The sequence below is a fragment of the Mesoplodon mirus genome, assembly GCF_964341445.2.
Source record: "Mesoplodon mirus genome assembly, chromosome: 6".
NCBI lineage: Eukaryota > Metazoa > Chordata > Mammalia > Artiodactyla > Ziphiidae > Mesoplodon > Mesoplodon mirus.
The window spans coordinates 104,478,029-104,491,215 of record NC_138982.1 but is presented as its reverse complement, the minus strand read 5'-3'; the positions used below and the strand labels follow the sequence as shown (position 1 = coordinate 104,491,215).

Below are 13,187 nucleotides of genomic sequence, written 5' to 3'. Positions count from 1 at the left end.
ATGTCAGAAAGATATGGAAATCTGCCAGTAGCAAACATTTCCATGTAGAAGAAAAGAATGTCTGATTTTGACAGCAAGTTGGCTCCACCCCACAAAATATTTTGGAATTTGTCTAGGTGCCATATTGCAAACTGCTTCCTCTGTCCTCCTTATAAAGTCTATGCATCATTATCTGAGTGTGTGATGAGTTTGTAGAAACTTGAGACCCAGTGAAGCTAGAGAAAATGAGGAAAACAGAGGGAAGAATCCTACTTTCCTCTTGACTTCTAACTTAATATAAGAGGCAAAAGGAAAAAAAGAATTCTATAGCCAGATTTCTTTTTGTTTAAATGTATAAGAATATTAAACATAACCATTGAGGAATATCTCTAAGTGCTTAAAAGTTATTGTTTATTATTTGAAACTATGCAGTGAAAAACCAATTATATGAGGTTTGAGATTTTTAAGAAATCTGGTTAATTGTGGCATGCCACATTCTTTATGGGACCATAAGAGATGTAATGAAAGTGCACATGGCCTCAGGCTGTGCTTCTCTTCCTATATCATCATGTCCTGTATTTTCTTGATTGACAAGAATAGAATCAGTGTGTATTGGGGAGCTGTACTCTGGTCATGTGTACTTTTTTTTTTTTTGTAATTTAAATAAATTTTTTTGCAGGAGAAAAACATCTGAACCTCAGGTACAGTCCACAATGATGCAACAATAGTCATAACTCATTCTGGGAGTACTCTTACACAGTTTTCAGGAGAAAGTCCACATGGAGCATCAGCTGAATGTTTATCAGAATTCACAAAGCCAATCTAACCTGAGTATTACACAATACATAATGACCATGATATAATAATAAAAATACAATATTAAATACTACTTTGTGAGCTACAGCTAAAATATAAAGAATTTAGGCTCTTTTTTAAAAAATGAAAAAAATATTTCTATTATAGCTTTATTTCAAGTATTTTCAGCTAGATACAGCTTTATATATTTTCACTCACAATAGACAGCAAAAGAATGCCTTCTTAAGTATCTGTAGATAAAGTATATTACTCATTTAAATGTTTGCACTCTGAAGCATACCTTGCCAGGTATGAGTTCAGATAAGAGTATGAAACTGTGCTGTGGCAAAATCCTGGCTGATGATCAAGACTTGGATAGTTTTTCATATTTGTTTAAAAAAACTTACATCAGGGAAAAAAGAAGTGAGGACATAAGGAGAAGAACCAACATTATTCATTTTCAGTGAAGCAGTCTAATTCCAGAGAACGGGCTTTCCATTTTGAATTCAAAGTGTGTCGTCCCAAGGTTGAGTTCTTTTCAGCTCAAGGAGCTGCCTGTGGCTGAGGCAGCACGCAATGATGAAGGGAATTGAGAGGAAAGCGTTAACTGAACTACAGAGATGGTCACTGATAAATTCCTAGAGGTCCTCGGGCCCACACAGAGGCGAAGGGCAGCCGGAACTATCAATACAGAAGAAAAATGCGCTCACTGAACTGCACACATGGAGCTTCTAGGAGGGTTAACAGTTCTTGACATAGGTTCCTGGTTGTAGTTTACAATCTCTTCCTTCACCACCCTGTGACTGTTCTATTTCTGCTTTGTTTAACTTGATTCCAAGGATTTCAGCAGCAACTTGCTGAAAACACAGGAAGACAGAGTCTCCTGTCTTTGCTGAGACAGTGTCTACTAAAACCATTTTCCTGGCAAGACCTTAAGTGTTTTTCAGGTTTTACCATTTGCATATGCTCCAAATCAATTTTATTGCCCACCAAGGCAGCCAGTGGCTGAGTTTCTGATTCCTCCCTCACGTTCCTCACCACAGAATACCAATCTTCTAAATTCTCAAAGCTTTGATAATTTGTAATATCATATACCAAGAGGGTTCCCTGTGCTCCATGCATACATTTATCCAACAGCTTGCCTCGCATTGTCTGCCCTCCTGTGTCCCAAACTTGAAGAGTAACATTCAAGTTTCCTGGCAACGTTATTCTTCTCAAAAAGAAATCCAGTCCTATAGTTTGTACTGTCTCCCAAAAGTTCCTTGAGCAAAACACGTAGCTAAGGAGGTCTGCCCTGAGGTGCCGCCCCCCAGCACGACGATTCTCAGTTGCTGGTCCTGGCTCTCCTCCTCAGAGTCCGACATGGTGTCCCAGGAACCAGGCCCGCCCGCCGGAACTAGGCGTGCCTCCCCTCCCTTCCCTTCCCAGCCACCCACCCCTACCCGAGGTAGAAGGAGGAAGGGGATGGGGGCGTCTCCGGGGGAAGGGGAGAGGAGGCGGGCAGCACTCCCTGCCGCGGTGGCTCAGCGGTCGCTGGAGGGATCCGGGGAGAATCGCTCGCCGAGTGTCATCTTGCCCACCTCCCTTCCCCCTGTGCCCATGTGTACTTTTTTTTGACCATTCTTTCTTAAAGCATGTCAGACAGTTTTGTAATTAGCTGAAAAGGCAAGCAATTCAGTTTCACTTTGCTGAACCCCATCTGTAGGATTGACAGCATGCCTTTAATAGATTCCTTCAGTAGATAATTAGCCCAGTTTAATGCAAGTACTGCATGAATTAACATTTGCACTTGAGTATGAACATTCAGGGCTACAGTGCTTTCTACTGTGAGTTGTTTCCCTAGAATTTGCAGGAGTGCCTATTAGGTGCTTGTAATGTATTGATTAGTACGGAATGGCACCAATTAGAGGGCGTGGGAACGTCCCTGGAGTCAGAGATGATATACTTGTTGGTGATACTTAATGCTTTTTCCTGTAAACTCTAACCCAGACAACAGATAGCCTTCTTCAGTTTTGATGTGCATTTTACTTTAAATTGCCAGGCAGAAAAGTACTAAGATTCCTGGCCTTTCCTGGACTTATGCCGTCTGTTCACTTTTCCACTCTTTATGAGACTTTTCATCTGTAAGATTAACCCAAAAGATCATATGCTCTAGGTGTTATAAATAAATAATGGAAGAAATAAAAGAATCATCGGGCCATTGAAACTTGCCTTTTGTAGTGATAAAAATTGCTTTGGCACAGCTTGCTAGTATATCAAATATTGATTCAAAATTTTATTTGCATTTATTGGGGAATTTCAAAGAACTTTATGCTATATTCAAAATCAGCTCTGAAAAAATAAAAATTTAAATGTATGTACCGTTAGGATAAACCTTGTCAGGGAACTTGGAGGTGGAGGGAGGGGGGGATTGGGTAACAGAATAAATCAAGTTAATGTCTCTGTATGTGGATTTAAAAGAAAAATAAAATTTAATTGTTTTCTGAAAACTGAAAGAGGTTGTATAATATGGTTGTTAAGAGCATGAACTCTGAAGCCAGAATGCCTCGGTATGGACCAAGCTTTACCACTCGTTTACTAGCTTTGTGACCTTGGGTCAGTTACCTAACCTCTCAGTTCAGTCTGTCAATAGTATGATAACAGTAGTACCCACTTTATAAGGTTGTGAGGATTAAGGGAGTTTCATATATGTGAAGCACTTAGAGCAGTGCCTAGTACTATGTAAGCCCTATGTATTTGCTCTTTATATTTGCTCATTTATATATATATATATATACACACACACACATATGTATGTGTATATATATATTTATACAGTATATTTTGAAATGATCTTTTCTAAAGTATATAAAACATTGACTGTAAACTTTAAATATTTCAAATAGTTCTTACTTATAAGACAGCTATTCACAGTGGGGTAAAACTTGGATCTCCTTCCCTTCCAGGATTAGCAAGTCCCTGAGCCTTGTCCTCTCTCCTGTGCCCCGTGCAAGATTGCAAATGCATTTTTTTGAAGTATAGTTGACTTACAATATTGCATTAGTTTCAGGTGTACAGCATAGTGATTCTGAAGGTTAATGTTAGGTCTAGCTCACAGGAAGTATGTCCATGGTCTGGAAAGCAACCAAATGATTTGAAGTGTACCCTCTCCATGATTTTCAACGGTCCAATCCTACATTTTCGTAATGCAGCAAAGGTGCACATATAGATTGTGTATGAGCACCAGCTTCCAATCTGTGTGTTGTCCTATCCAGGGTTTAGGGCATCTGGATCAAGAATTGGAAAGAATGTTGAAAACTTTCTGTCTGCTGTAATTGAAAATGCCCCCAGGCCTGCATCTCAGTAAGAGAAGACCCATGCTGCTGTCAATAAAAGTGAGAGGGAAAGTAGAACCCCTCCGTGGAAAAATAAGTGGATTCCCTACACAGCAGAAATGAAGAGTTGTGTTACTGCTGGGGTAATTTAGGAATAGCCTGAAGGCCACCTATTCTTTCTTTATGGAATTTTCTTTATAGGTTTTCTAAGTGTTACGTAGATAAAAGTTTCTTAAATTGAGTTGGTGAGAGACCTCAGTTCTCAGAGTTCTAATGAACACTGTCTGCCAGTGAGAGCACAGGTGTCCTTCTTCTTATGTATTCTTTTAATTACAGAATTCTCACTTTTTGAAACACTGCTTTTGCAGACATGAGAGCTGGGTGAGGCTTTGTTCCCAATACATCTAAGAGAATTGAAGGGTGCTTTCTGACCAATACTAATTGCATTAAATGGAGTTTATCTGTGGCTTTTTAAATTGGGATCCATCAGATATAGTATAATCATACCTTGTTTCTCTTTAATAGTGCACAACGAATGCACTTGTATCTGTAGAGAAATCATTCATTTTAGCCAGCATACGGCACATTGTTAAATCTAAAACTCCTGCTCCTCAGTAAAAATAGTGCCATGTTATTCAAGTGTTTGTTTATTTGGGGAGATTTCTTTTAGGGGGTTGAAACAATTGATTTTATACAGGAAGTGCTTCAGTTGAGATGAGTGCTATGATAATAATATAGGATGAGTGCCATGGGGTATTCCAGAGGTTTTCTGTGAGAAAGGCACAGAAAGTGCCCTCTGTGTGTGGTGGGGAGGAACAGGAAGGGGGACTCTTTTAACTTAGTCTCAGATTGAAAATAACCACCCTGTGTGCATCAGTGTCAGGATTCTGGAGGATGCCTTTTGTCAGAGCCTGGTTAAAACTGATTTCCCACAGCATAGATAAATAAGAATGAAGATTTGCCTTTCAAATATCTGTCAGATGAGATGAGAATGTCAGCATCACTTCTGCTCTTAAATTTTTCTCTTTAGTCTTATATGTGCAAACAGAAAGAGAAAAAAACCTGTCTCCCAAGTGTAAATCAGCTAGGATTTTTCTAGTTTCTTTCTCTTCTGACTTTAATTTTGCCATTTTGTAAATTGAATTTGTGAAATATAAAAAAGTTTAGCATTCTGTGAATTTCAATAATTTCCTATAAGAATTAGGGCACTGCATATATTTTAAGAGCATGTTGTGATGTTGGAGGAAATGTAGGAAATAAATAATAAATATATTATTAAAATAAATAAAGATAGGGGATTCATAATCAGCTGATTTAAGATTTGGAATTTGTCAGCTGCCTTATTGTGTGTGTGGGGGGAAGACTGGGGAAAACTTGCCAAATTTTTATGTTGCTCTGCCTACTTCATTCAAGTGCCAAGTTAAAGAGTAACCATTTTTATAGGAAACTTAACTATAGTTGTACACTTCAGCATGATACTGCATTGAGTATTATAAGGGGATAATTCTCTTTTTAAAATGATGACTTTATGATTAAATTCTAACATGAAAAAATCTGTAAGTGTGATCACCAAAGGGAATCTAGAAAGTTGGAACAAATGAAGCCATCCATTTATTTCTAACAAAAAATATGTGCATTCTCCTCCAGTTTCATTAACACTACGTGTGAGAACAGATATTATAACTGACAGCTAAGTCTATTACTTAAGATTTTGTCTTTCATATGGGCGTGTGGGATGCGAGTTATGTGTTAGAAATTGTCATTATTGTTCTTAAGTGCATATTCCCCGATGTACAGCATTACTTTCTAAGCTCTCATTTTGCCTTTTATTTTTCTCTGCCATTTATTTCTCAAGGTACATACTCATTAGTAAGTTAAAGTTGTTTTCCTTTTTTTTTTTTTAATTTAAGGCAGAATGTGTACTTGAAAATATCTTTTCCCTAAGCCTATTTGAAAAGTTTTATGTCTGAAACTTTGAGAAGTTTTACAGAGTATGAATGGCCCCTGAGTTGAAAGTTATGTGAAAATGTTACAAAACTATATCCTCATTTCCTTCCTGATTGCTTCATGTGTTTCCCTGTAAAAGATGTAAATTTTGAACCAGGTATTTCTTCCAGACCTGAGACTAGGAGTACCTTGCATTATAGGGAACCTAGCAAGGTCATGTGTCACTAACATGTGGAAATCTGGTGGAGAACCTCAAACCTGAGTGAAAAAAAAAATGATGTCAAACAAATTGGCCTGCACATTTCAGGGTCAAAACTTATTATCTAGGTAACCTTGGTCAAGATACTCAACTTTTATGAAACACGGCTTTTTCTGTGATGTGGAGATGATATACTACCCCTATTTCCTAAGATTGTTATTGCAGATTGAATGAAATGCCTTTGGCTAAGCACTTTGCATAGTGACTGATCCATTACAGGTACTCAGCAAATGGTAGTTAGTCCCTTCTTTCCTCCCAAGGGAAAGAATTTGAACAAGGTTGCTGCTGGTGTCAGTATTCTTGCGTTTTCTAGCTTCTATTTTTCTTAATTAAAATTTAAAAAAGTTTTCTTTTGTTTTTATGGGGAAACCGGAGAACCATTTTAAATGAATGGCAACTTGACTATATTGTGGGTAGGAATACATACTGGTTCAACGTTTGGAATGATACTCTGGCAATATGTAGTAAGAGACTTAAAATCTACATCTTCTTCAAACTCCTTATCCTAAGGAATTAATCAGAGAAGTAAATAAATGTTCATGTAGCATTGTTTATAATATTGAGGAATTGGAAGCAAACTGTATATTATTAGGGAATTAGTTAAAAATATTTAATTCATGTCCATAATGAAATATTTTGTGGCCATTAAAAATAATGTTGCGACATTCATAAAGTTATATGGAAAGATGATCATTAGGTATTATTAAAAGAAAGAAATCTACAACAAAACAATATTAGCCAAGTTAAAAGTATTTTCACAATTTAAATAAATATGTACATATTAATGTTCTCAACTGACATCTCTAGATGGTGGAATTTGTTTCTGTTTTGTATCTGTTGGTATTGTCTGAATTTTAAAAACAGTAAGCAGGTGTGGCTTGTGTTTACTTAATTGAAATGATGTTCATTATTTTAAAAATTCTTTCATGAATGTATAAAATTACTAAGGTAGCACATGCTACTTGGAAATTCAAACTGTAAAACATATAAAGTAAGAAATGAGAGTTAATGCCACCTCCCCTATATATTTAATTTATAAGCAGTAAAGAACACTAAAAATTTTTGCATTAATAATCAGATCCTTACTAATCTAAATTGCTATCATGAGAGCAAGCAGCAGAAATAGAGCACAGTATAGCAAGTTTCCTCCGTAGATGGTTTGGTGGACAAAGCCAAGATATTCTGAGGAACCATGACTGTCATTGTTAACTTTTTCCTGTGATATTTACCATTGTAACCTCATTTGATGCTTTAAATGAATTCAGAATAAAAAACCTGTTGCATTGGCAAATCAGAGCCTTTCCTAATATGCAGAACACACATGCCCACCCACTGTGTGAAATTGCACTGACAAGATTCTATTGGAAGCTTGCTGTGCCACAGTAAGCTGAAATGTATGCCAATCTACCTAGACCAGACTGAACTCAGTGGTGCTATATGGAAAGGGTCTGCAGGAGATTTGGCTAAACAAAGCCAGGAAATCACACCGGTTTTAAACATCCATAATCACAATTAAGGTTGCTTTCTCTTAATTGACACAGAACCATCTGAAAGGTGTCTGTTATATAATCCTCCTGAAGAGCAAATTCTTCAAAGTACACATGGTAGGGAGCGATGTTTATTTTTGTTCTTAGATTACAAAAATGGATCTCAAGGGATTTTAATCATGGAGGAACAGCAAATTATGCTTTTTAGCAGCTTTGAGAAGTAAGATAATAGAAATTTCATCACTAGTTTCTTTGAGCAGTCAGTAAATGGTATCACTGGTATCACTGTGGTATCACAATGGTATCACTATCAGTAAATGGTATTTTACATTATCCTAATAATTAGGTTTCACTCTCTTTGAGCCACCTTCATTTGAAGAGCATGAAAAATCTATAGTATTCATAGGAAGCTGCCTAACAGGAGAATGGGGTCTTAGGGGCCCTCCATATCTTAACAAGGGAGATGGCAAGGGAACTGCTGAAGTCACCAAGCTTGGGATTTGCCTTTCCACCTTGCACAAGCTCCTCCACCTCTCTATTTGGAAAAGCGGGTTGACTTGTACCAGAAGTGGGGTTCGAACCCAAGAGGATGTAATTCATTGGAGCTTAAGTCCAACACCTTAACCACTCAGGCCTTCTGGTACCTGCTGCTCCTCCTCCTCTCTAAATCTTGGCTTTCACGTCTGTGAAATGTGGATACGTTGTTGCTATAATATTTATTGAACTTCAACTATATATCAGGCACTCCACTAAGCGTAAGAAAAGAAAGCAAATGCAACAACCATAGTCTTTATCCTCAAGGAATGTAACTGAGCCAAAAGGCAGCATTAGGCAGAGGTTATGGGGATCCTGAGTATAACTCCTTAGTTCATCACTCAGAGTTGTTGTGAATGGGAAGAACTCAAGTACTTAAAACATCAGTGTTTTTTTTATCCTCTTTCGATGGAAGCTGTAAAATAACCAACAATATAAGACAGCATGATATCAGTGCTCCATTGTTTTGAATATAAGGACTTCTCATAAATTTTGTGATGCACCCAGCATGTTTTGGTATTATTAATAGAAATCTCAAGAAAATGGTTGTTGGGAAAATTAACTGCCCATAATCTCATTAAGTACTTAGTAACTTGCTCTCTGCCATGTTCTCTATTTTCTTATTGCAAAAATGTATCTGTTATATAGGTTATGGTCAAAGAATATCAAACATAGGAATTAAAAATAAATCCACCTATTTATGTAGAAGACCTCCCTAATATATAACATTTTTCATGATTAAAGTGTATAATATCTGGTTGAGCTAATATTTGTGAAGGATGTAAGGTCTGTCCCTAGTTTCTTTTTCTTTTTTTTTTTTTTTGGCATGTAAATGTCCAGTTGTTTCAACACTGTATGTTGAAAACACTATCGTTGGGCTTCCCTGGTGGCGCAGTGGTTGAGAGTCCACCTGCCAATGCAGGGGACACGGGTTTGTGCCCTGGTCCGGGAAGATCCCACATGCCGCAGAGTGGCTGGACCCGTGAGCCATGGCCACTGAGCCTGCGCGTCCGGAGCCTGTGCTCCGCAACGGGAGAGGCCACAACAGTGAGAGGCCCGCATACCGCCAAAAAAAAAAAAAAAAAGAAAAAGAAAAAGACTATCGTTGTTCTATTGTACTTCCTCTGCTCCTTTATCAAAGATCAGTTGACTATTTATTTTCATCTATTTCTGGGTTCTCTATTCTCTTCCACTAATCTATTTGTTTATGCTTTCAGCTATACCACACTGTCTTGATTACTGTAGCTTCATAGTAAGTCTTGATGTCCAGTAGTGTAAATCCTCCAACTTTGTTCCTCTTTTTTCAATAATGAGTTGGCTATTCTGGGTCTTTTGCTACTCCATATAAGCTTTAGAATTGTTTTGTTAATGTTCATAAAATAGCTTGTTGAGATTTTGATTTGGAGTGTGTTAAATCTATAGATCAAGCTAGGAAGAACTGACATCTTGACAATATTGAGTCTTCCTGTCAATAAACATGGGATATCTCTCCATTTATTTAGTTCTCTATTGATAGCTTTCATCAGAGTTTTGTAGTTTTCCTCAAAGATTTTGTACACATTTTTTATAAGATTCATACCTAAGTATTTCTTTTTTTTGTGGGGGAGGGTGCTAATGTAAATGATAATGTGTTTTTGATTTCAAATTCCACTTGTTCATTGCTAGTATATAGGAAAGGGATTGACTTTTGCACATTAACCTTGTATCCTGAAAACTTGCTATAATTGCTTATTAGTTCTGGAAATTTTTTGTTCAGTTCTCTCAGGTTTTCTGTGTAGACCATCATGTCATCTGTAAATAAGGACAGTTTTATTTCTTCATTCTCCATATGTATACCTTTTATTTCCTTTTACTGCCTTATCACATTAGCTAGGATTTCCAGTATGATGGTAAAGGCAGTGGTGAGAAGGGACATTCTTGCCTTGTTCCTGATCTTAGCTGGAAAACTTTGAGTTTCTCATCGTTAAGTGTGATGTTAGTTGCAGGTTTTTTTGTAGATGTTTTTTGTCAAGTCAAGGAAGTTCCCCTCTATTCCTAGTTTGCTGAGACTTTAAAAAAAAATCATGAATGGATGTTAGATTTTGTTAAATGCTTTTTCTGTATCTGTTGATATAATTGTGTGATTTCTCTTCTTTAGCCTGTTGATGTGATGATATACATGAATAGACTTTCAAATGTTGAACCAACCTTGCATACCTCAGATAAATCCCGCTTGGGTATAATGTATAATTCTTTTTATGCATTGTTGCACTTGATTTGTTAATATTTTGTTGAGGACTTTACACCTGTGTTCATGAGAAATATTGATTTATAGTTTCTTTTCCTGTAACGTCTTTGTCTAGTTTTGCTATTAGGATAATGCTTGCCTCGTAGAATGAGTTAAGAAGTATTCCCTCTGCTTTTATCTTCTGAAAAAGATTGTAGACAAATTACACCAATTCCTTCTTTAAATATTTCATAGAATTCACCAGTGAACCCATATAGTCTGGATGAGTTCTGATTTAAAGATTATTATTTATCAACTCAAATTTCTTTAATAGTAATAGGCCTATTCTGATTGTCTACTTCTACTTCTGAGCTTTGGAAGATTGCATCTTTCAAGGTATTGGCTGATTTTTAACGATATTGCATTTAACTTAAAGCTCAGTTGGAGAATAATTGACATAATTATAAGAGTGAGTGTCTTTATCTATCAATATGGTGTATCTTTCCATTTATTTAGGTCTTTTAAAAAGCCTATAGCAATATATTATAATATTTTTATGGTGATCCTTTCTACTTTTGTTACATTTAGTCCTAGAGACTTTATAGTTTTTCATGAGATTGTTTAACATTTTTAAAAATCTATTTTGTTATTACTGAATTATGAAATGCTGTTGATTCTATATGTTATGCCAACATCCAGAAAATTGATTGAACTTATTATTTCTAAGGGTATACCTGTTTATGCTATTTCCTTTTTGTATGCTGACAGTTATGTTGTATCCAAGAAAAAAAATGGTCTCTCTCTTTTAGTTATTATTTTCTTTATTTAATTTTATTACACTGATTAAGATTTTTAGACAATAAGTTGCATTGTACCTGGCTTTAATGTATCAAAAGTTTTGTAATTATTATGTTTGTTACAGGGTTTTGTTGTTGTTGTTGTTAGATGAATGCCTTTTTTTAAAGTATGCTAAGGTTTTTTAGAAATCATGAATAACTTTTAAAAATCATGAATTAAATTCAATTTTATTTAATGTTTTTGGTGTAGTTTTCTGATTTAATTATTAGTAATAAGGAAAAAGCAAATATTTCATGTGAAGAATGTTTTAAAAACCCATGAAAAGAGTATAACTGTTAGAGAGAGGACAATGATTATAGCAAAGAACAGACATAATCAAGAATGCTCATGTTGAAGAAAGCTCAGGTAGATTAGTGTTTTCTAAAATGTAGAAGGAATGGTGATTGAAGCCTTCAGATGACTCCAGCTCCTATAACTGTTTGACCTTAGCCACATGAAAGACTGTGAGAACCACCTAGTTTAGTCCAATCATCCCCAGAAGCCTGAGACATAATAATAGTATTATTGTATCAATATTTATTTTTTGAGGTCATTAATTGTACCATGGTTACATAAGATATCAGCATTAGGAGATGTTCAGTGAATGGTATATAAAGCTCTCTTTGCTATTTTTGCAACTTTTTGTAAGTAAAAGGTAATTTCAAATTAAATCCCCAGAGCCATGATGCATAATAATAACTATTGTTGCTTTATGCCACTAAGATTGGAATGGTTTATCCATAGCAAAATGTATAACACAAAAGTAAACTATTGTCAACTGAAGCTCATGGAGATAGGGATGAAGATGGATTTATTATAAATTAGCTTTTAATTTGAAATCATCTTACACTTACTGAAAGTTGCAAAAACAGTGCAGAGAGCTCTTATATGCCATTAACCCAACTTCTCATAATGTTAACACCTTGTATAATCACAATAAAATTAATGACATCAAGTAATGAACATTTATATGGTGAAGTTATTAATTAATCTAGAAACTTTGAATTTTGCCAGTTGTACCACTAATGCTGCTTTTCTAGTTCAAGTTTCAATGCAGAATCCCACTTTGCCTTTAGTTGTTATATTTTGTTAGCCTTCTCAATTCTATTATAATGCCTCTTTGTTTGTCTTTCATGAGCTTGACATTTTGGAGAGCATGGACCAGCTATTTTGTAGAATGTCACTCAGTTTGGGTTTAGCTGATATTTCCTCACGATTAAATTTAATTTATTCATTTTTTAGCAAGAATATCACAGAAGTAATGTTGTAACCTTCTCAGTATATCTTATCAGGAGGTACAGCACTAAGACATGTCTTAACTCATGATGTCTTATTATGCAGTTTTAACTTTTATCACTTGGTTAAGGTGATGTCTGCCAGCTTTCTCCACTATAAGGTTATATTTTCATTTGTAATTAATAAGTACCTTGTGAGGAGATTTTTTTTTTTTTTTTTTTTTTTTTTTTGCAGCACGCGGGCCTCTCACTGTTGTGGCCTCTTCCATTGCGGAGCACAGGCTCCGGATGCGCAGGCTCAGTGACCATGGCTCATGGGCCTAGCTGCTCCGCGGCATGTGGGATCTTCCTGGACTGGGGCACGAACCCGTGTCCCCTGCATCGGCAGGCGGACTCTCAACCACTGCACCACCAGGGAAGCCCAAGGAGATATTTTGAAACTATGCACATATCTTGTTTCGTATCATATTTTTATCTACTAATTTTAGCATCCATCTGTGACTCTTGCCTGATGTAATTATTACTGTGGTGTTTGCCTAATGGTGATTTTCTATTTTCATAATTACTTTCACATTTATTAATTAGAATTTGACT

General features: G+C 36.1%; 1 pseudogene across 1 annotated transcript; it reads right to left on the bottom strand.

The window, feature by feature from the left end:
• Nucleotides 1-1,368: 1,368 nt before the first annotated feature.
• On the bottom strand, nucleotides 1,369-2,164 carry LOC309806494 (ras-related protein Rab-28-like; annotated as a pseudogene). The gene has a single exon. The product of its transcript is annotated as a ras-related protein Rab-28-like (transcript).
• Nucleotides 2,165-13,187: the final 11,023 nt, after the last annotated feature.